Below are 22,338 nucleotides of genomic sequence, written 5' to 3'. Positions count from 1 at the left end.
GGAGGTGGTACCCTCTCCCTCGGAAGTCGACCTTCAGCAGCTCTCCTTGCCTTTGTGGCCTATTGGGCCTACGAGTGAAGACGACTTAGGAGTATCAGTACAATAGTGATGTTCTCTGAACTGGGCCTGCAGGGCATTGGCCTTCAGAGAGGGGAGTGTTGAGGACTCCGTGAGCTCAGCAGAACTTTTAAACAGCTGAACATGGCTCTGCAAAACAATAGGGCCATGTTCATCCGGATTCATTTATGAATTGGCTTCTGTTATTCTGGGTGCAGTTCAAGGAGTGGATTTTCATCTATAAACCTCAGTTTCCCTATCTGTAAAATGGGGATAATACTAAGGTGCCTCATGAGGTGGGAGAGTTAAATTCAGAGATCAAACTCATCCCTGGTGTAACTCTGGTGACATCAGTGGAGTTACACCAGGGGTTGAATTGGCCCTCTGTGTGTAAACCGCTTTGCACCCATTACACAAGAGAAACGGCAGCATTACTGGTATTTCAGCAAATGCTGCAAGTGAGTGGCAGGGTCCTCAGAGGGTTAACGGCGGCATAAGTCAGTGAAATGTGACAGTGATTGGCAGGCTTTGTGATCTACCTATTTATAGCAACAGGAAAGTCCTCCCTCTGGAAGGCTGGTACTGCGAAGTGTACCAGGGTCACAGTGCTGGGAATAGTGAACTTCAGGCTGATGTGAAGCAATAACCCGGCTCCAGCTGGGCTGGAGGATGTGGCTGTCACAAGGGATAAATCACGCACTGTTGGGAGTGGCCCGGATGGGGTGGCAGTGCCCTTTGCCGTGGGGAAGGATGTTTTTTCCCCAGTAACCTTGGCTCTTGTTGCTTACAAAAACTATTTTGGGCCAGCGAGTTAACAAGCACTGAGGTGCTGGTGGAAGGACCCAGAGCTCTGGAGACTGAAGGCCTCTGCCTACCCGCGGCGTAAACTTCCCCCATGCCACCTGCTGAGTGAACTGCTGGCTCTGTGCTGCGTGGCGGGTTGCCAGGCACCTCAAGGAAATGGATAAGCTTTGAGGGGCCTTCTGGGGTATCAATGATAGATTTACCCCCTCGCCCTTCCGCCGTCCCCCCACCAAAATGTAGCCACTGTATCTTGACTGTTTGGATACTTTCTGAAAGTCAGCTCTGGAGGGGGATGGAGAGATGGCTAGCCCCCTGCCCCAGATGGAATCGGCTAAGGCAGGGTTAGTCAATTGTTTTTTGTCAAGGTCCAGATTTCTTGGTTAAGATAGAGTCAAGGTCCAGACTCCAGAGAAACACTTCTCACACCACAAGTGCCCCTGTTCAACAAACACATACAATGCTGTGTAATGTACCAAGAGCCTATTGCTTATATTGTTAGCGTATTAAATGAAAAATAAAACCAAGCCACTGCACAACCGAAAAATAACCTCCAAGAAAGATGTAATTTATCTGAGACTTTGGGAAAGTACTTAGATAAAATGTCAAACAGATGCAAATATTAGCATTAAAAACACCTTCAGACAATTGTTTCAAGTTTTCAATGAGTTTTGTCTCATTTAATTATTGTAATGTAGGCATATTTGCATATAGATAGATAAACATATTCAAAATTTTTCAGCCTTTTGTGGTTTATTTAACATAAGTATCGGCGTTTGACAGAAAATAGCACTTAGTACACACAAACTCTTTATCTGTTATGATTCAGATCTTTCCAATAACGAATACACACCCACTGACACATGGATTAAGCAAAAGAATCATGAATAATTACTGTGAAATACCTGTTTAAACCATAGTATCACTACTGAAAATGTAATTTTATACATCAATACAAATTACTGCTACTTCAACTACCTGAAGGGGGTTCCAAAGAGGGTGGAACTTGGCTGTTCTCAGTGGTGGCAGATCACAGAACAAGGAGTAATGGTCTCAAGTTGCAGTGGCGGGAGGTTTAGGTTGGATATTAGAAAAAACTTTTTCACTAGGAGGGTGGTGAAGCACTGGAATGGGTTACCTAGGGAGGTGGTGGAATCTCCTTCCTTAGAGGTTTTTAAGGCCTGAGTTGACAAACCCTGGCTGGGATGATTTAGTTGGGGTTGGTCCTGCGTTGAGCAGGTGATTGGACTAATCTTCTATGATTCTATACATTCTCTTCCAACCCTAATCTGTGATTCTATACATTTAAAATAAAATATGCATGAATAATGTATAACCATTGTGCTCGCTATCAGTGAGGAAAGTGACATGACCTCTACTGGACAAGGGCCTTGAAGTTTGGAGTGAGTTCAGTCAAGGCAAAACAGAAGCAATTGCAATGATGATTATCAGAACAGAGTGATTACGTGATTTAATGTTGTTCATGGTTGAGAATGCTGATTCACACATGTATGAAAAGCCGGACATAGTCAAAATGTTAAATGCCATCTTCCTGAAGTCCAGCCTAAGGGTTGTCCAGAAAGTTTCAGATGTAGTTTCAATTTGCAAACACCTAGAACATAAGATGGTGATAAGTAACAGTCAGCATGGATTGGTCAAGAACAAATCGTGTCAAATCAACCTGACAGCTTTCTTTGACAGGATAACAGGCCTTGTGGATGAGGGGAAGTGGTAGATGTGGTATATCTTGACTTTAGTAAAGCTTTATTGCTGTCTTGCATGATCTTCTCATAAACAGACTAGGGAAATTGTTACCAGCTTTGCCCATTACTTTGGGGTACGCTCATTTATTAGGGTTACTCCTCTGGGGGGGGGGGGGGGAGTCTGTACTTCTATCACTGTACAGCTTGTGTCACTTGTGTTCTCATAGGGAGCTCTACTTCCCCCTGCTGCAAGTCCCTCCCAAGGGAGCTATCCCACAGGACCTCGGTTCCCACGGCTGGGTTCTTCCAGCCCCAGAATTAGACGAATGCGCGCGCGCACACACACACACATATTAACAGAGCGCGTCTGAGAGGACCGGGTTAATCAGCACTCCTAAGCTGACTCCTTATATGTTCCTGGACTCAGCAGGCTGGGTTGAACAGCACCTCCAACCTGCCACCTTCATATGCCCCAGGTTCAGCACGTCCCTATCCCCACTTTGACATTACACTTGTCTGGTAGTGACCCACTTGTTGAGCAAACCCCACAGGATTTTTGGGCGCTGCAGGGATCTTTTAGCCTCAGTACAAGGAGTGTTGCTGCAGAGCAAATGAGGAAACCAAAAAACACCCATGGAGGGGCCGTGGGAGAGGGGGAGGGAGGGGAAGTGAGAGAGAGAGAGAGTGAGAGAGAAAGAAGCAACCAGCTTAACCATGAAAGTTATTTATTGCCAGGTAATAACCACAGGGGAGCCAAGCAAACAAAACAGTTATGATATTAAATCTAACTTATATTTGATTATAAAAGTCAGCTTTAGAAAACTGTAACTGATCGCACAAGTCAGAGTCAGAAGGCTGTACCTAGAGAGAGAGCTCGGTTCTCACCACTCTGTGAAGCTCAAATCAATTGGGTGTCCCCGGTGGTGGTGGTAGCTGAGGGTCTGGAGTGCTGGAGACAGGCAGAGCCCCCAGCATGATCAGTCAGAAGATGAAGTCCCAGTGGAACTGATGCAGATTTTGGATCCAGGCATCAGAACACTTTCCTGAGCATGGGTAGGAGTTTTTGTAGAGAAACAACAATCATTCAAGGGGGAACACTAGATTTGTTTATGTGTAAACAAGGGAGATACCAAAGTTTTGTTCTGGCTAGAGCATGAGAGCCGATCATTCCTGGCTTTGGGTGCTGTTCTTTGGAGAGAGTTCACAATGCAATTAGGCAGCTTCCCTATTTTGGATACCAATAAAGGATTTATTACTAGAACTGGTCTGGTAACTGCTGAGCTGGGTGTGTGCAGGAGTGGGCTCATTAACAGCTGGAGCAGAAATCCCCCATCATGCACTGCTTCCCTGCTTTTCTGATCCCAGAGTTCCGTGTGGGTCTTGCCTTGCAATCTCTGGTCTCCATTCTGGATGCTAATGGAGAGGCCTCCCAGTCCCATCTTTGATGCAGATGAGGCTCGGGAAGTTCCCTTAATCCTGTCTTCCTTATCCCAGGGGTTTAAGTGTGTTTCCCACTGCCTTTTCATTGCTTTTTGTAAGTCTTTCTTCTGATGCAGATTTGTGGGGTGAGGGGGATGTCTTTCATGAGTCAAACAGGCTGGTTACTGCACCCTGGTTCCCCAAGAACACAGAGCTGCTAGGTAACAAAATGTAACCTAGATGGAACTACTATAAGGCGAGTGCATAACTGTTTGGAAAACTGTTGCCAGAGAGTAGTTATCAGTGGTTTACAGTCATGCTGGAAGGGCATAATGAGCGAGGTCCTGCAGAGATCAGTTCTGAGTCTGGTTCTGTTCAATATCTTCATCAATGATTTAGATAATGGCATCCAGAATACACTTATAAAGTTTGCGGATGATACTAAGCTGGGAGGGGTTGCAAGTGCTTTGGACGATAGGATTAAAATTCAAAATGATCTGGACAAACTGGAGAAATGGTCTGAAAGTAAATAGGATGAAATTCAGTAAGGACAAATGCAAAGTACTCCACGTAGGAAGGAACAATCAGTTGCACACATACAACATGGGAAATGACTGCCTAGAAAGGAGAACCACAGAAAGGGATCTGGGGATCATAGTGGGCCACAAGCTAAGTATGAGTCAATAGTGTAACTGTTGCAAAAAAAGCAGTTGTCATTCTGGGATGTATTAGCAGGAGTGTTGTAAGCAAGATATGAGAAGTAATTCTTCCGCTCTGCTCCGCACTGATTAGGCCTCAACTGGAGTGTTGTGTCCAGTTCTGGGCACCACATTTCAGGAAAGATGTGGACAAATTGGAGAAAGTCTAGAGAAGAGCAACAAAAATGATTAAAGAACTAGAAAACATGATCTGTGAGGGAAGATTGAAGAAATTGGGTTTTTTTAGTCTGGAAAAGAGAAGACTGAGATGGGATATTATAACAGATTTCAAGTACATAAAAGGTTGTTACAAGGATAAGAGAAAAATTGTTCTACTTAACCACTGAGGATAGGACAAGAAGCAATGGGCTTAAATTGCAGCAAGGGAGGTTTAGGTTGGACTAAGCTTGATAAGTTTATGGAAGGGATGGTATAATGGGATAGCCTAATTTTGGCAATTAATTCGTCTTTGACTACTAGTGGTAAATATGCCCAATGACTTGAGATGGGGTGGGATCTGGATTACTACAGAGAATTGTTTCCAGGTGTCTGGCTGGTGAGTCTTGCCCACATGCTCAGGGTTTAGCTGATTGCTTTGGAATTGGGAAGGAATTTTCCTTCAGTGCAGATTGGCAGGAGCCCTGGGGTTTTTTTGCCTTCCTCTGCAGCGTGGGGCATGGGTCACTTGCTGGAAGGTTCTCTGCACCTTGAAGTCTTTAAACCAGGGGTCCCCAACGTGGTGCAGGCATCTAAATGCTCCCGTATACTGGCTGGCGGTCGAGCATCTGCCGAAATCCCGCCAAAATTCGGTAGCGATGCCTCTTGATGACGCTGCTTGCTGCCAATAAGCAGCATCATCAGAGGCGTTGCTGCCAAAATGCTGCCAAATTTTGGCAGCATTTTGGCAGATGCTCAACTGCCGCCATGATCCTTCATCTGGTGCCTGCCAGACGAAAAAGGTTGGGGACCACTGCTTTAAACTATGATTTGAGGACGTCAATGGCTAAGACACAGGTTTGTTACAGGAGTGGGTGGGTGAGATTCTGTGGCCTGCATTGTGCAGGAGGTCAGACTAGATGATCATAATGGTCCCTTCTGACCTTAAAGTCTATGATTCTATGATTAGGAAAATCTTCCTTACTGTCAGGGTGGTTAATCACTGGAATAAATTGCCTAGGGAAGTTGTGGAATCTCCATCACTGGGGATTTTTAAGGTTAGACAAACACCTGTCAGGGATGGTCTAGATCAGGGGTCGGCAACCTTTCAGAAGTGCTGTGCTGAATCTTAATTTATTCACTCTAATGTAAGGTTTCGCGTGCCAGTCATACATTTTAACGTTTTTAGAAGATCCCTTTCTATAGTCTATAATATGTAACTAAACTATTGTTGTATGTAAAGTAAATAAGTTTTTTAAATGTTTAAGATGCAGAGCCCTCCAGACTGGTGGCCAGGACCCGGGCAGCGTGAGTGTCACTGAAAATCAGCTCATGTGGCGCCTTTGGCACGTGTTCCATAGGCTGCCTACTCCTGGTCCTGCCAGGAGTGCAGGGGACTGGACTAGATAACCTCTCGAGATCCTTTCCATTTCTATGATTCTATGATTCAATGTGCTGCACCTTAAGCACTTCATTCGCTTGTAAATCAGTAAGCTCCAGCTGTAGTTTTGCTTATTCAACACCTGGAAAGGATGCTTTTGCTTGATCACCAAGTGCCATTCTTGTACCACAACTGGATTCCTTACAAACATGAAGATGTCTTTACACTTGCAACTTCTTGGAACCTGTGCTGGAAGTTTTGAAGAAGAGATGATGCCATCTGACTCACATTTGCAGTGTCCTGACAGCTTAGCAGCGTTGGGAAATGCAGCATCCCCCCTAGTTTCCAAATCACTTTTGAAGAGTCTCAGTTTGTTTTCAAATGCAGTGACACTGCTGTGGAGATCCACTACAGTGCGATTTTGCCCCTGCAACTTTAAGTTGAAATCATTTAAGTGGGCTGTTTAATCAACAAGGAAGGCCAGGATGCTCATGCTTGTGGCATCCCGCAAAAATGCATGTAGCTCCTCTGCCTTTTCCCCTGGAATATTATGTGTATTTTCTTCCACGTGAACTCAAATTTCCCACAGCTTTCTTAGTATGTACCCTCTGCTCAGCCAGTGGCTGCCGGCGAGGCTGAAGGGGTGCAGGGAGGAAGAGGAGAAGAGGGAGAGGCACAAGAGCCCTCTTCTTCTCCCAAGCATAGAGAGAAAGGAAGAGCAGGGCTGCCACAAGCCACTAAACTCTTTCCTCTCTCCTGCGATAATGAGGCCTGCTGAGGGGCAGAGACGGGGCCGTACCTAGGAAGGTCCGGAGCCGGGGACAAATCAGCTTCCCCACTAGTCTCCTCGCTGTCCGCACGGTGCGCCTGCCTGCTGCTCGCCTTGTCACCCCCACTCTTGTCTGCTCTCCCGCCCACCTGCCTCTTCACCCGCTCCTGCCTGCTGCTCGCCCGCCCACCTGCCTCCTCACCTCGCCGCCTGCCTGCCGCTTGCCTCCCTGCTCACCTTCTCACCCTACCTGTTCACCCACCTCCTCACAGGAATATCGGGAGAAATGGCATCCCAATCGTACATGGGCCGGGACGCGGGACAAAGGGCTAAATATCAGGACAGTCCCGATTTTAGCAAAGCATGGGGCCCCCAAAGCATGGGGCCTGGGGTGGTCACCCCGATTTGCCCTACCCAAGGGATGGCTCTGGGCAGAGAGCACTGCCGGCTTCCTGCAGCCGCCCTGATTGGCAGCAAGGGACAAAACAGCCAGTCAGAAGAGGTTTCTCCAAGACAGACAGGAAATATGCAGCCTCGGCTGTCGGGGTGGGATTGTGGACATTTTAACTGCAGGGTCTGTGACCTGGGGGTGCCATCTTAGATTTTGATTGGGGTGATGGGTAGTATTCCAGGGGCTACTTGGCTGTCAGCCCCAGGCAGCTGGGCTCCTACTGTCACGGATTACATTGAGGTGCACCAGACTGGAGCTCGATAAATGTTTGGGAACCCTCCCGGGTCTCCTGCCACGCTGAAGCGCTAGTTCCTGAGAGCCTCCTCAGTCACAGCGCGGCTCAGACCTGGTGTCCCAGCGGGCCTCAGGCAGGATGAAGCCAGGAGTCCAGTGCGCTTCCAGTGGGGCTGCCCTGAATCACTGTCCCTCAGGCTGGGCTGAAGCCCTGAGTCCTGGTGGGGCTGAGGCTTGGAGTCCCAGCGCATCTCCAGTGGGGCGGAAGCAGGAACCACTTTGGGACTGAAGCACCCACCTGCAGGGCTGAAGCCCTGTGCCCCCATGAGCCCTGTGGGCTGCTGAAAAGGCTCTGGACCACGGGCCACCTATAGATTACCCCTGGGCTAAGGGTCTGAAGCATGCAGACTCAGACCCTTTGAAATAAAAGCCCGGAGCACCTGTGGCCATGAAAGATCTACTTTCGCAAGCACGTGGCGCGCTAACCCCCTGTGTCCAGGCCAAGTTCCAGTTCTGTCCATCTCACTGCCTTATTGCAATTATTATTATCTGTTTGTATTACTGTAACGCCTAGGAGCCTCTGCCTTGACCAAGACCCCATGGCAGTAGGTGCTGTGCAATCCCAGAATAAAAAGGCAGTCCTATAGCGCTTACAATCAGGGTATAATACACAGATGGATACAGAGATATGGAGGATACAAGGGAACAATAGCCAATATTGGTCACCACGGTCGGCTGTGGTCTCTGCAGACCAGCAACCTAACTCTTGTCACGTTTTCTGTCAATGTCTGGGAAAAGGAGAGTTGTAAGGAGAGATCTGAAGGAATGTAATGAGTTAGGGGAGTCCCTGCCACGCATGAGGGGACAGCATGAGCGAGAGCGGCAAGGTGTGTATTTGAAAATGTAACCTGTGGGCAGTGGAGGCTGACATCTGGAGTGGACCTTTCCATGTTGAATGAGAGAAGCAGGGTGGGAATAGGCTGTAAACGGGCCTTGACAGAGAAGACAAGCGACTTACGTTTGATATGATAGAGACGGGGCAGCCTGTGGAGGGATGCAAAGTGACGGGCTAGGAAAATGAACTTTGCAGCAGCCTTCTGACTGGCTAGGAGCAGGGCAAGCGTGTGTTTGTCAAAGCCAGAGAGAGGGATGCTGTGTGTCGGGGACGAGGGCTGTTGGGGATGTATTTGTGTGTCAGGGAGGGGATCTGTCGGGGATGTATTTGTGTGTTAGGGGATTGGGAGCTGTCAGGGATGTATTTGTGTGTCAGGTATTGGGGCTGACAGGGATGTATTTGTGTGTCGGGGACGGGAGCTGTTGGGGATGTATTTGCGTGTCGGGGAGGGCTGCTGTCGAGGATGTATTTGCATGTTGGGGAGGGCTGTTGTCGAGGATGTATTTGCGTGTCAGGGAGGGGAGCTGTCGGGGATGTATTTGCATGTCGGGGAGGGGTGCTGTCGGGAATATATTTGCGTGTCGGGGAGGGGAGCTGTCAGGGATGTATTTGCGTGTTGTGTCTACCCCAACCTGTAGGGGCTGTGTATGGGTAAAATAAGTCATATGTTTAATATTTAAAAAGCCATCCATTAACCACTAGTTCACTAATAACTGTGAGCCTGTCCTCCGCTGGGCCACGCTGCTCGTATGTAACATGCCTTCGCCCCTCCCTTCAGTGGGGAGCTCTCCAGGACAGGATTTGTGTCTCCCTCAGGGACATGCCTAGCACACATTGGGTGCTAATTCAATCTGAAAATGATAGTAACAGTTACTGCAGGTGGACATGGCTGTGTCACAGATCCTAGCAAGTCCCCCTTGTGGCTATTCACTAGGCCTGCTGTCAGGGGAATCCAAGCCTGTTTCACTGGATCCCCCAGGTATTGTAAGCCCCTGGCCTGAACAGAGTCCAGCCACTGCCCCAACTCTGGGGCCCCCAGGTGCACTCATGTGGTGCAGATCTTCAATCTGCCGTCCTCTTTTCCGAGTGTTAAAAATCTTTCAGCCCCATGTCAGGTGACACCGTTACCATCTTCCCCACATGTGCACAAACTCCTGCCACTTCTCCCCTGAGCAGCCTGTTCCCCTGGGTAGAACCTGGTCTATTGGCTAGAGCAGTGGTTCCCAAACTTTAACAACCCGCCAACCCCTTTCACGAAAATATCAAATCTCACAAACTCCCTCCTAAAAATGGATATTTCCAGGGATTGTCTCCTTTACCTGAGCGTAAAGTATAGAAGCAGTGATCTTGGAAATAATTTGGTTTTTTTATGACATGCTTATTACACACTATTTATTATGAAATTATTATTTATCATTACATTATTAATTTTATTATGAAAACGGCAACACTCTTCCAAGATTTCATTTTTGTAGCTCATATCACTTTGATTAAGCCTCCTACATGTTTCATCAAGGAGTACCAGACGTGAAACAGCACAAAGGCATTTAAGAAGCCAACTGAAATAAAGAGTTCCTCCCACAAGCATTTGGGGGCTTGAGCAGTCCAGGAAAACAACGCATGACTACAACAAAGCTTAAACTTGTTCTGCCAGGAAGTCATGGTCACGAGGCTCAGGCTGCCAGACCCCGGCACCCAGGGTCCCTAGGGACGGCCCCATCCGCCATTACAGAATTTTTTTCTGAGAATCCCCTGATACATTTTGCGAACCCCCAAGGGTTCACGAACCCCAGTTTGGGAACCACTGAGTTGGAGTGATTACATTTCAATGGAAGAGCATGTAACTTCAACGGCCAGTCTCTGGAATCTCAACCCAGTGTGGAGGCAAAGAGGCCGCAGAGAACAAGAGTGAATGGCTGCACATTCAGAATGGGGCTTGCAGCCTGGCCTGCATGCAGAGTTTATGAATGCTGTGTGAGATTATGAATTGGAGAGACACATTCCCAAATTGCTGCAGACTGGCAGGAGGATTTTGCCTCTGTGAATCAGGACACTGACTGCATAGCGTCAGTCCATGTAATGGCTTTGCTCTCTGTAATTTGCTTCCCCACCGGCCCCTGAGGCAGTAGGTGGCGATTTTAACGTATTTTGCTTGTCAGATATTGCACAAAGTGCTGCTGTCCGTGGACCCTGGCTGTGGGGATGGGTTCACTGGCTGTAACAGATCCAGGTAAGGGAAATACGGACTTGTTTAGCTGATGGCTAGTGCCTGAAATTGTGATGGCTCAGCCTTGCTCTTTGCTCTTTTATCCTGAGGGCCAGAATGTCCCAACCCTGGAATTACTCCTCTAAGGCAGGTTTCAGGGGTAGCCATGTTAATCTGTATCAGCAAAAAGAACGAGGAGTCCTTGTGGCACGTTAGAGAATAACACATTTATTTGGGCATAAGCTTCTGTGCGTTTTAGCGCACAAAAGCTTATGCCCAAATAAATGTGTTATTTTCTAAGGCCTCGTCTACGCTGGGGGGTGTGTCAATGTAAGATACGCAACTTAAGCTACGAGAATAGCGTAGCTGAAGTCGAAGTGTCTTAGATCGATTTACCTCCTGTCCTCATGGCACGGGATCAACATTCGTGGCTCCACCGTCGACTCCGCTATCGCCGCTCGCTCCGGTGGAGTTCTGGAGTCGAAGGGGAGCACATTTGGGGATCAATATATCTCGTCCAGATGTAACGCGATATACCGATCCCTGATAAATCGATCGCTACCCGCCGATAGGGTGGGTATTCTGGATGTACCCTAGGGTGCCACAGGTACTCCTCCCTCTAAGGCAGTGGTTCTCAACCAGGAGTATGGGTACCCCTGGGGGTATGCAGGGGTTTTCCTGGGGGTACATCATCTCATCTAGATATTTGCCTAGTTTTACAACAGGCTACATAAAAAGCACTAGCTAAGTCAGTACAAATGCAAATTTTCTACAGACAATGATTTGTTGATGTGGCTCTGTGGACTGTACACGGAAATGGAAGTACAATATTTACATTCCAATTGATTTATTTTATGATTATATGGTAAAAATGAGAACGTCAGCAATTGTTCAGGAATAGTGAGATGTGACACTTCTGTATTTTGAGGTCTGATTTTGTAAGCAAGTAGATTTTAAGTGAGGTGAAACCTGAGGGGTATGCAAGACAAATCAGACTCCTGAAAGGGGTTACAGTTGTCTGGAAAGGTTGAGAGCTGCTGCCATAAGGGACTGGAAACTGTGAGGCTCCCCCGATGCAGTGTTCCTTCCAGGGGTCACAGGATCAGAGATTCTGCCTCCAAAATCAATGGATCACCTTTCACCCATAGAGGCAGGGTCTGGTGGTGCCTCCCCTTCCCTTGCCCTGTGTGCTGTGGTTCTGTGGGTGGGTATCTGCAAATTCCAGCCTGTGCGGAGGAGAGACAGATGCATGCCCACACCGAGCTCAGAGCCTCCGAGAACTTTCACTTTGCTGTGAACCGCAGCGGGGATCTGAGCCAAGCTTCAGAGTCGGTAGGGGAGAGGAACAAGGCAGGAAACCCACAGAGGAGTGTGGGAGGGGGGTTGCCCTCTCCTGGGTAGAGAGCTCATCGGCTGCCCACGTTGGCAGAGGAACACACTTGCAAAGGAGAGGGGACACGGGTCTGAACTCGGCTGGGGCAGACGGAGGTGAACGCCTGTGCTGGGAGGTTCGTTTTCCCCCCGTACTCGGCACTGCCTCTGGTGGAAACTCCAACTGCTGTTTGTTCCTTAGCTTTGCACTTTCAGAAATGCAGCCCTTTCCCCAGGAAACTGCCTGCCTTTGAGCTCTGGCAAGTGGGTCCCCCGGGAGAGGTACTAGGTGAGGGCCATCAGGGTGGTGCTCAGGCCTGCTGCAGTCTCCCAGGATGCACCTCCAGTGCCAGCTAGCTCCTGGGATCTGTTGGCGAAAGGAGCCTGGAAAAGCTGCCCTGGGCTTGCAGCAATCCTACTGGTTGCAGAGCAGCTGGCTTGCAAAGGTGTTTTCTGGCCGACACAGCTCGACTCAAGAGGCTTCTGCTTTGCATAGGGAGGCTAAAGCACGAAAAGGGGAAAAGAGAAACATTTCCCCCCTGATATCACAGCTGGCTTTGTCACTCCACCCTGACCGCTGCCAAGATCTGATGTCAATGCATATTGCTGCTATGGTGCAACATGCTACCACTGTCTGATTGAGGAAGTCTCACGCCATCCAGAGACCCTGTGGGGAAAACAGCCTGTGGTGGGTGCCGTGGCTGCAGGAGGGGCAGGGCCGTCTGTGACTCACTGCAGAGTAAAGGACACAAGACATGACAGTAGAGCAAGGATGAGCCCTTTGGTTGGTGATGGGTGTGTCTGATGTCTCAAGGGCTGGGGAAGCAGCAGTACCTAGTGAGAAAGTGTATCATGGCTTGAATGACTAGGAGGGAATTTTTAAACATGATTCAGATCTGTGTGTTTTTCTCAAAAGCCTGTTCTTATAAGCAATACCAAGAGTTAAAAACTGCCATTGAACTGTAAAGATTTACCAACAGGGTAAATCTTTGGTGTCCAAGAGAAAAAAGGTAATTCCTCAGAGCCTTGGCGTTCTTACACTGGATTACACTAATGACACTGGTCCAGTATGGTGGCCAGTTCCCTCCCAACACCTGTCAGTGAGCAGTTGCCTTACACCTCAGAGCATGAGGTTTTATAATCCTTATAAAATGTTATCTGAGCAGGCAAAACTGTGGTGCTTGTTCATGTAAATGTCTAATCCTTGTTTTGAATCCTGCTAACTCCTTGGCCTCAGAATATCTTGTTGCTAGGAGTTCCACAGGTTAGTTATACATCGTGTTTAAAAGAGTATTTCCTTTGGTCAGTTTTAACTTTACCGGATGTAGCTTTGCTCTCGAGTTGTGAAGAAAGGTGAGCAAGAGCATTTAACTGGCAGTCTGCAGCAGTTGTCATTTCTGTGTCCATCTTTCATGTCCCCTTTTATCCATCTCCTCTCTAAACACGTACTCTAAGCAGAGGAGGAATAACTATTATCTCAGATGCCATCATATGGTAACAGTTGGCATATGGTAAGTCATAGAATATCAGGGCTAAAAGGGACCTCAGGAGGTCATCCAGTCCAACCCCCTGCTCAAAGCAGGACCAATCCCCAGACAGATTTTTGCCCCAGATCCCTTAAATGGCCCCCTCAAGGATTGAACTCACAACCCTGGGTTTAGCAGGCCAATGCTCAAACCCCTGAGCTATCCCTCTCCTGTCATTGCATACATGGTGGAGGGGGAGTTCAGGGGTTTGAGCATTGGCCCGCTAAACCCAGGGTCATGAGTTCAGTCCTTGAGGGGGGCCATTTAGGGATCTGGGGCAAAAATCTGTCTGGGGATTGGTCCTGCTTTGAGCAGGGGGTTGGACTAGATACCTCCTGAGGTCCCTTCCAACCCTATGATTCTATGTCACCATCCAAACATGGGCTCATGCTGGACTGGAAGCCTCTGTACTATCGCTGACTTGTCCCTGCTAGTGGAGCTAGTATATTGCCATACTATCCTATCTGGCTACAGGGACACGTGGGGTGTTTTCCCTAGAGGAGGCACTATCTAACCACTACCCCCTCAACTCTGACTGTCCTGGGGCTGGGATATTGTATTGGAGCTGTCTGGTACTCTGTTATCGGTGCAGTTAGTTATTTTGGTCAGCAATAAATCTGTATATTTATACAGACCCTGTAGTCGGAAGATCTCAGAGCATTTTATAAACACTGATCCTCACTCCTGTGAGGCAGGTCTGTTAGACTATCCCTATTTTACAGATGGGGAAACTGAGGCACAGAGCAGCCTGTTCATCATCAGAGCTGGGAATAGAACTCAGGAGTCTTGACTCCCAGTTCTGCGGGCTGAGCACTAGATCACTCTCCCTTTATCTTGCGAATACCATATCCCCTTTTCCTTGGTACATTTGCCACTGCTGGGTCTTTGCCTGCTCAACACCCGCTGTCATTTCCAGACAAAGGAGAGCATGTCACCCATAGAGAGAGACAGAACTCCCCATAACTGAGACCAGAGGCTTGGAGCCAGAGGAGGAATAGCCTGATTGGAATGAGAGACTCTTAAAAAGACACAGCAGAGCTGTCCGAGACAGCCTCCTGAGGAAGATTTGGTGCAGTGGTCAACTGAGAGGAAGGTTCTGGAAGGAGCCAAGGAGGAGGCAGATGGAGTGAGACATGAGAGGGGCTGCTATCCCACTGCCCATGGCCTCTGCAGGGTTCTGTGCAGCACCCCCAGAGAATGGGCATAGTCAGTTATTACTGTTCAGGGTATTTCTGGTGCTAAAATTAAATTTTATATTGAAAAAAATCAGGAGTCAGGCCCTGAAAATCATGAAATTTGACTTAAAAATCCTGGGATTTGAACCAAAGAATGAAATGTGGGTTCTTTTCAGAGCCTTCGGGGGTGGCATGTTCAGGCTTTACTCTACCAGCCATGAGGACGAAACTTTTTTTTTTTTAAAAAGAAGCAATCTGAGTTTTTCCTGGAATTATGTGACGCCTGGAGCTGGGACTATTGGAAAAACACTCAACTTCGTGATCCTTGAGACAGAACTGCAGGAGCTGGCATCAGTGTGTAGAGGTGGAAATTCAGGGAGAAAGGCTCACAGCCATCATTCGCCCAGTGCCTTGCTACCTGCATTGACAGACACACCCCCATTGACACCGAAAATAAGCTATGGAATTACGTCAGGGCCTTGGGCCAGATTCTTAGCTGATGTAAACTGGCATAGCCAAGATAATGATAATCAAGGGAGTGTGTCAGTGGCATGTCCCCTACACCAGTGCGTTGGTGTAAAAACTGAACAATGCCAGGCAGGGCAAGATGCTCCCTCCCGGATCACCTCCGTTCTCACCTGGAGCCCCTCAGGCGTAGGTGTGAGAGGCGTGTGCACTCTCCAGGCCATATGTACTTTTTAGCCATCAAGTGCGTCTGTTAGCGATGATGATTTCTATTGTGCCATGAGGACTGAGGTTGCCAAACACAACTCCTGCCTCTGCAGCAAGATAACAACGTTCCATCGCTGCCGGTGACCTAGATGCAATAGGCTCTGTAGCTCATTTCCAACAGCCAATGTGCCACCAATGGCACAGATCTTTTACAGGGAGGGTGATTAACCACTGGAACAAAATGCCAAGGGGCAGGGTAGATTCTCCATCGCTGGCGATCTTCTGATTAAGACTAGTTGCCTTTGTGGAAGATAGGCTTTAACCAAACACAAATTTGCTTTAGTCAAACACAAATTATTGGCCTCAGTGCAGAGGTAACAAGGTGAAATTCTCTGGTCTGTGTCAGACTAGATTAGGGTTTCTCCACCTATGGGTCGGGACCCAAAACTGGGTCACCAAAATGTTTTAAAGGGTCAAGTGGCAGCTCCTGCAGCTCCTGTCTCACAGGACTGGCTGGGATCACCTCCCTGCTCCAGGCACTGTGACCTCTGGGGTCCCAGCACCACTGAGGTTTGGCCCAGCCGACATGATGATGGGAGTCTGGGTAGGCCGTATTTGGGTGAGGGGTCCTGCAATCCCAGGAGCCAGGTCACAGCTCCACTCACACAGGTTTGGTCCAGTCAGGGGGGTGGGGCCAAACCTGAGCCACCCTGCAACCCCGGAGGTTGGAACACTTGGAGCGGAGAGCCAAGCCCAGCCAGCCTCTCGGCACAGGAGCTGCAGGAGTCGCCACTGTGGGGTGAGTGCTGGGTAGGACCAAACCCCTGCAGGGCGCAGGATCCAACTGAAACCGCCTCAGGGCAGCGCCGTATCCAGGACTGGTAAATATGTTTGCACGCCCTAGGCACTAAAGTGCCTAGTTCGGGCTCTGCCCCAGAGCCTCCACCCCCAGACTGTATACTGGGTCACGACAGGCCGTAAATGTTTACAAAGGGGTCCTGAGCCCACAAAGGCTGAGAACTGCTGGTTGAGATGATCTAATGGGCCTTTTGGGCCTGAAAAACTCTGAATCTGTCAATCTCCCCAGTAATCTTTGAAAAGTAGCTGACAATCAAGCTCTGAGGATGGAAGGGGCTTGGATTGGGACTTGTAAGACTTCAATGGAGTTAAGATTTCATCTCCTCCACAAACAGCCCCTGGAGTTTATCCCTTGATAACTTGATAAGCTTGCTAAGCCAGTCCCTCCTTGCTCCCTCTGGTGGTAGAACACCCTCCTGCCGCTTGCTAAGTCGGGCAGCAACCTTCGGGGCAAAGTGAGTGCAAGATCCCGGTGTCTCACTTTGGGCCGCAAGATTGTGAAAGCACCAGCCGTTGGGTAACTTTATTGTCTCCTTTTTCTGGACTGCAGAAATCTCTGTGTCTCTTGAATGGGTTGTTTGCTGGTCTCGCTAGAAGCTGGATAGTGATCTGTATAGATCCAGATTAACACAGCTAGCCCTCTGAGATATAGATCTGGTGCACGACAGGAGCAGGAGAATAATCCATCCATTGCTAATCAGTATAAATAATATCACAGCAGTCAATGGATCTTTTTCTCACTGTTTGAGGCCTCTTTCTCTTTTAAAAGTTCACAGGAGTAGCTTTGAGTCCTCACTGGGATTAAACTGGATCCTTTGCTGAATGAATCTCAGCCATCCGACAGCAGATTCATCTTGCTTCCTCCTTTGGCCTGTCAAGTTGGAAAAAAAATGGGTGTATTTATCTGAAAAGCCTTTTAACTGCAAATCAAAATCTGTTGGGTGATTTAGTGCACGAGTTCACATACTTCTCTAATAGCTGGCCACATGGAGGATAAGAACCTGCGACTTCTCACAGCTGATGGAGTCACTCTCTTAGTTTGATTATTAGGGGCTTTGGTGTCCAAACTCCTAGGTTCAAACCCCAGTGATGGATATATTTGTCTGTATACATGTGATTTGTTGCACAAGCAGACAATTGCCTTAGGATAGGGGGTCTGAGTTTGAGATGCCAGTGGAGCTGTCCATCAGTGTTGTGTTTATACGCTTGCCTTGCAAGTTGGTTATTGAGCTTGGCATGGGACTTAATTTTTCCACCAGAAAAGTAATCCACACCCTGCATTTACTGTGCTTGGTCTTCTCACGGCAATGCTAACCCCTGCATGGCCCTCCATTCCTTTCCCACAAGCAGATGGAGCTGATTCCCTTTCCCTGACCCTGCTGCTGTGATCTCCAGATGGCCTAATGGAGAAAAACGTGCTGGTGGGTCAAATCTCCTCAATACCTCCCCTTCCAGTAGAGGCCGCGAGATGTATACCAGGAGTGCAACGATGGTCCATAGTGAAGTGCACTGATTTCCCACTTTCGTCTTCCAGACTTTTCTAGTCTAGCTGCATTAATTACAAGGCGAAATGGTTCCTGGTTGTTTAGTGCCATTGTGTGATGAAGGGTGGCTTCCCCTTAGGCCAGCAGTTGTGGCAAAGCTTTCCTGGCCTAATAGGAAACCCTGATGAACCCATAAAAGTTTGATCGACAGAGTTACAGTACATCTCTGTGATGTAGCTATGGTGATCTAACCCCCGGTGTAGACATGGGTATCTCCACAGAAGAGTTCTTCCATCGACCTAGCTACTATCGCTCGGAGAGCTGGAGTATTGGCAGTGATGGAAAAACTGGAGAAAGCCGTGCATATCCACTGTGGTGTGCTCAGTGCCATAACTGTGCCACTGTAGTGTAGACATGACCCACCAACAGTTGGGAGTCAATGGTGTAAGAGAGTTGAGCTCCTAGAATAAACAGGGAGTGGGAATGTGCTGGAAAAATTTCAATCCGTCCTAAATGGAATCCCTCGGGGGAAATCTAGTCCTCCTTTGGCCTTGGAAAAATAAAACTATTATGACGAACAAGCCAAACGACAATGGTTTGTATTTTGAATTCTCCACCCAGGCCTAGCAATGACTCTTCATTGGGGCTTTTCCTTACTGTGTAGCCTGCTGTGACATTTCAAATTGGTGCCTGTTAGGACCCTGAAGTTAGTAAAAAGGATGAGGAGTACTTAATATATGGAGATATACCAATGTCATAGAGCTGGAAGGGATCCTGAAAGGTCATTGAGTCCAGCCCCCTGCCTTCACTAGCAGGGCCAAGTACTGATTTTGCCCCAGAGGAGCTAAGTGGCCCCTCAAGGATTGAGCTCACAACCCTGGTTTAGCAGGCCAATGCTCAAACTACTGAGCTATCCCTCCCCCTTGTGGGCTGCCTCCGATGAAGTGGGTTTTAGCTCATGAAAGCTAATGCCCAAATAAATTTGTTAGTCTCTAAGGTGCCATAAGGACTCCTCGTTCTTTTTGCTGATACAGACTAGCATGGCCATCACTGTGAAACCTGATGTTAGTGGCACCCAAACAAAACAAGGAGAGACGTCTTGCAAATCTGTCAGAATGCTGCAACGAAGGCTCCGGGAGAGTGGAAAGTAGCTGGGGAGTCAAAGACTGTCCTGCTTGAAACAGTCCCCCCTTTAAGATTGATTTCTGGGAATCATCCTATTTAATTAAGCGATTTGAACCCTGCTCCGTGTAGTCTTAAGTATCTCCACCGCAGTGTTTCTCTCAGACACCCCCTCTTACCGTTTTCCTGTGTGTGCGAAAGGACTCCTGGCTCTGCTAGACTGATGAACACCAGGCTGTGTTTTGCTGACATCTCTGACTGTAGCCAGTGGCAACATTAGCCAGTTCATATTGATCCTGTACCTTCGGTATAAGAACATTTCCCTTTGGTGTCTCTCCTGTTTGTCCAAGTCTTTCCCAGTTCTTAGGCTGCTCCAGGGCTTGTCCCAGACTTCTCTAACCCAAGTGAGGAGGGACTTTAGAGCCCTCCCTACTGCAGGCTCTGTGAAGATAGAAATACAGACATACTCGGCAGTGACTTTGCTCTGTCCCTGCTGAAAAGCATGACTTCTGCTCTTTTTGGTTTAATTAGATGCAGCCCTGCTGTGTACTCTGCCCTCTTCCATCTCCCAAGGAGTGGTAGGGTCTCTAGCTGGGAGTGTTATGCCCTTCGGGAGGCTGAGTACGGGAGTGATGTTGAAATCATCTTGTGCTTTCCTGCATTCGGCTGGTTCTTCTTTGATACAATCTGGAGTCTCCAGGGTGCTGGTCTAAACACGGAGCCACTCCACTCCGCTGTGTAACAGAGAGTGGTCTCTGGTCCCGATTGCTTGCCTTCGCTACCGAAGCTTGTGTAGCTGTGCAAGCTAAAGTAGTCTGTGTGATCGACTCTCATGCTTCGGGGAGTGAGATATTGGCCTATGGGGGAGTTGGGTGAGAACGTGTCCTCTCCGGAGGCAGGAAGGTTAGGAGGTTTCAGGTTTCAGCATCTGATGAAGTGGGAGGTAGCCCATGAAAACTTATGCTCAAACAAATTTGTTAGTCTCTAAGGTGCCACAAGTACTCCTGATCTTTTTACGGATACAGACTAACATGGCTGCTACTCTGAAACCTGTCAGTTTTCTTGCCTCTCTCAGAACCCTGGGTGGATTACAGCCTTGATGGGGCAATAATCTAAGCCAGGATGGCAAATCCCATGTAACAACTTGCTCACATCCCGCCAGCAGGCACAGCAGCTGAGAGAATGCGGTGGCTCAATTCTCTTCTTGCTGAGTGTTACATTGATTGACCTCCACTGACTCAGTGACGCTGGTACGAGAGGAAGATCAGCCTCCACCACTCTAACCTCTTCGTCAGATCCCGGAGTGAGCTGTGTAAGGGAACTGTTTCTCTCTGCAGAGGCGCCGAGGGTTGGGGTGGATATTCTGTTAACCATCAAGCTCAGGCAGCTCAACCTGATAGTGGCATTTCAGTCCCTGAGAAACTCCCCTGTTAGTTCCCCTATCTCGGAGCAAAGGGAGGGATAAGAAAGTTACCTACACATCCTTCCTTCTTCTCTTACACATGCTCTTTCTTACAGCATGTCGGAGGTGTGGTTTGGACGCTCAAGCTTTGGTTTGAAATATCTTAACTCCCTGCAACTGCAGGTTAAAATCTTAGCAAGGTCAGCTCAGATCATCTTCCTTCAGAGATGGTTAATCTGTGTGTTGGAGCAGGAGGCAGCCTTAAGAACCTCACGCCTATTTGCTAAGTGGGGCCGTTAAGGATGCCTTGTTACTCTTAAGAGCAGAGGTTTTGTCCTGGTGTCCTTGGCTGGAATTTTCCCCTCACTGTTTAGCAGTGTTGTGATGCACCATGTGGCAGCCACCCCAGAGCTGGCTGCATTTCAGAGGTGCTGAGAACCAGTTAGAACAGACCACCTCCCAGCAGATTAAAGAATGGAGTATGGGTTAACTGGTTCAGTTTAAACCTTTCCAACATTGATTGTTTTTCATGAGGCATCAGCAGTGGCTAAAATACAAAGCAGGATTCTTTTTGTCTTGCACAGCAGCAACATGCTCCTGGCTAATGAATCCCATTCATCCTCAGTCACCTCATTAGCTGGCTGCTGTGCTCCAGACACTAATGAGTCTCCCACCACTCTGACATCATTAGCTGATGGCCCTTCTTCTCTGTATATGATCAGAAAACATAACTTCTCTTCTCCTTCTACACCTTATTTCTGGGCAATCTCATCCGCAAACACAAATTCAAAACCCATTCCTCTGCTGTCAGCTCACAGATCCACCTCTCTTGTCCATGCCTGCCTCCTTCTGTCCAAACTAAAATCCTGGCCTGTCTCTCTGATGTCTCCTCGCTGTGTAGCCAATCAGCTCAAGCTAAACGTGGCTCAGACAGATCTCTGAATCTCCTCCCCCTGACCCTTAACCTCCACAAAAAAACCCTTCCAGCTACCTCCTTTCTGAAGTGCTGTGGACACCACCACCTGGGCCTTGCACCTTTCTCTAGGTCCTCACCTCCTGGCAATGTCTAAATCTTGCAGCTTCTTTCTGTAAACATTTCTGAGATATGGCATTTCCCAGCTTAGAACGTTTATCTAGCCTCTCGTGGTTACTGCCACTTCCTTCTCTCTGGCCTTGACAAATACAGCTGTGCTCTGCTTGGATCCATTTCAAATGCTGCTGCATGGGTTGTCTTCCTAGCCTGCCGCTTTGACTGTATCACCCCTCTCTTTGCACCCCTCCCCTGGCTCCCCACTGGCTCCCCCCCCATCTCTTTTGGAGCAAGGCCCACCCTACCTATCAAGTCCCCTTCGCTGTCGAGCTGTTGGGTGGTGCTTCCCCTCAGCCTCCTCTGCTCATTGTTAAAATTTCAAATAAGCCCCTTTCTGCCTTCTCCCCTGCTGCCCCTCACACAGAGACAACCCGTAACTTTGGATGGTGGGGAGCACAATATAAAGGTTTGGGAGCGGGATGTGACCGCCTGATGCGTCGCCTCTGGTCCCTTTTCCACTCCTCCGGTGCCTTCCACACCTGCTGCAAGCCGGCTCCACCTTCCCTGCATTCCCCTCACAGCTCCTTCCCCATTTACTTCTCCCAACAGCTCCCCACTGCGGGCACAGGCCAGAGCAGGCTCCAGACACCTACTGCCGAGCAGGTAACTGTGACTGCGGGCGAGGAAGAGATGGGACTCAGAGGGCTTCCCCGCGCCCCCTCTGGCAGAGCTGTGCTGCCAGCCCCGTCTCTCTTCTCTGCTCTGGGCACCCCCTAGCAGGGCTCAGCGAGAGTGGTAGGTGCTGGTGTCTTTCCCAGGCACAGCCCCTTTAACTGTGCTCAGCTCGACTCCCACGCTGGCAGAGATCTGGAGAGGCATATCATGTGACCACTCTCCCTACAGCGTATCACCTCTGCCCTCACACATG

The 22,338-nt window shown here is 48.6% G+C and overlaps 1 protein-coding gene across 7 annotated transcripts in view; it reads left to right on the top strand.

Annotated features, from left to right (window-relative positions):
• Positions 1–22,338, top strand: part of ARAP1 (ArfGAP with RhoGAP domain, ankyrin repeat and PH domain 1) — a 187,946-nt gene that overhangs the window by 24,449 nt on the left and 141,159 nt on the right. For 2 of the 7 annotated variants that reach the window (XM_075061845.1, XM_075061839.1), the window contains exon 1: positions 12,071–12,278. The exons of 4 other annotated variants lie outside the window; for them this stretch is intronic. The gene's annotated coding sequence lies outside the window, so the exon portion shown is untranslated. Of the gene's footprint in view, positions 1–12,070; positions 12,279–22,338 lie in introns of those variants that run through there. One more of the 7 variants, XM_075061843.1, reaches the window with a different exon arrangement.

The sequence above is a fragment of the Chelonoidis abingdonii genome, chromosome 1 (genome assembly GCF_003597395.2).
Source record: "Chelonoidis abingdonii isolate Lonesome George chromosome 1, CheloAbing_2.0, whole genome shotgun sequence".
NCBI lineage: Eukaryota > Metazoa > Chordata > Testudines > Testudinidae > Chelonoidis > Chelonoidis abingdonii.
This window is presented reverse-complemented; position numbering and strand designations above follow the sequence as displayed.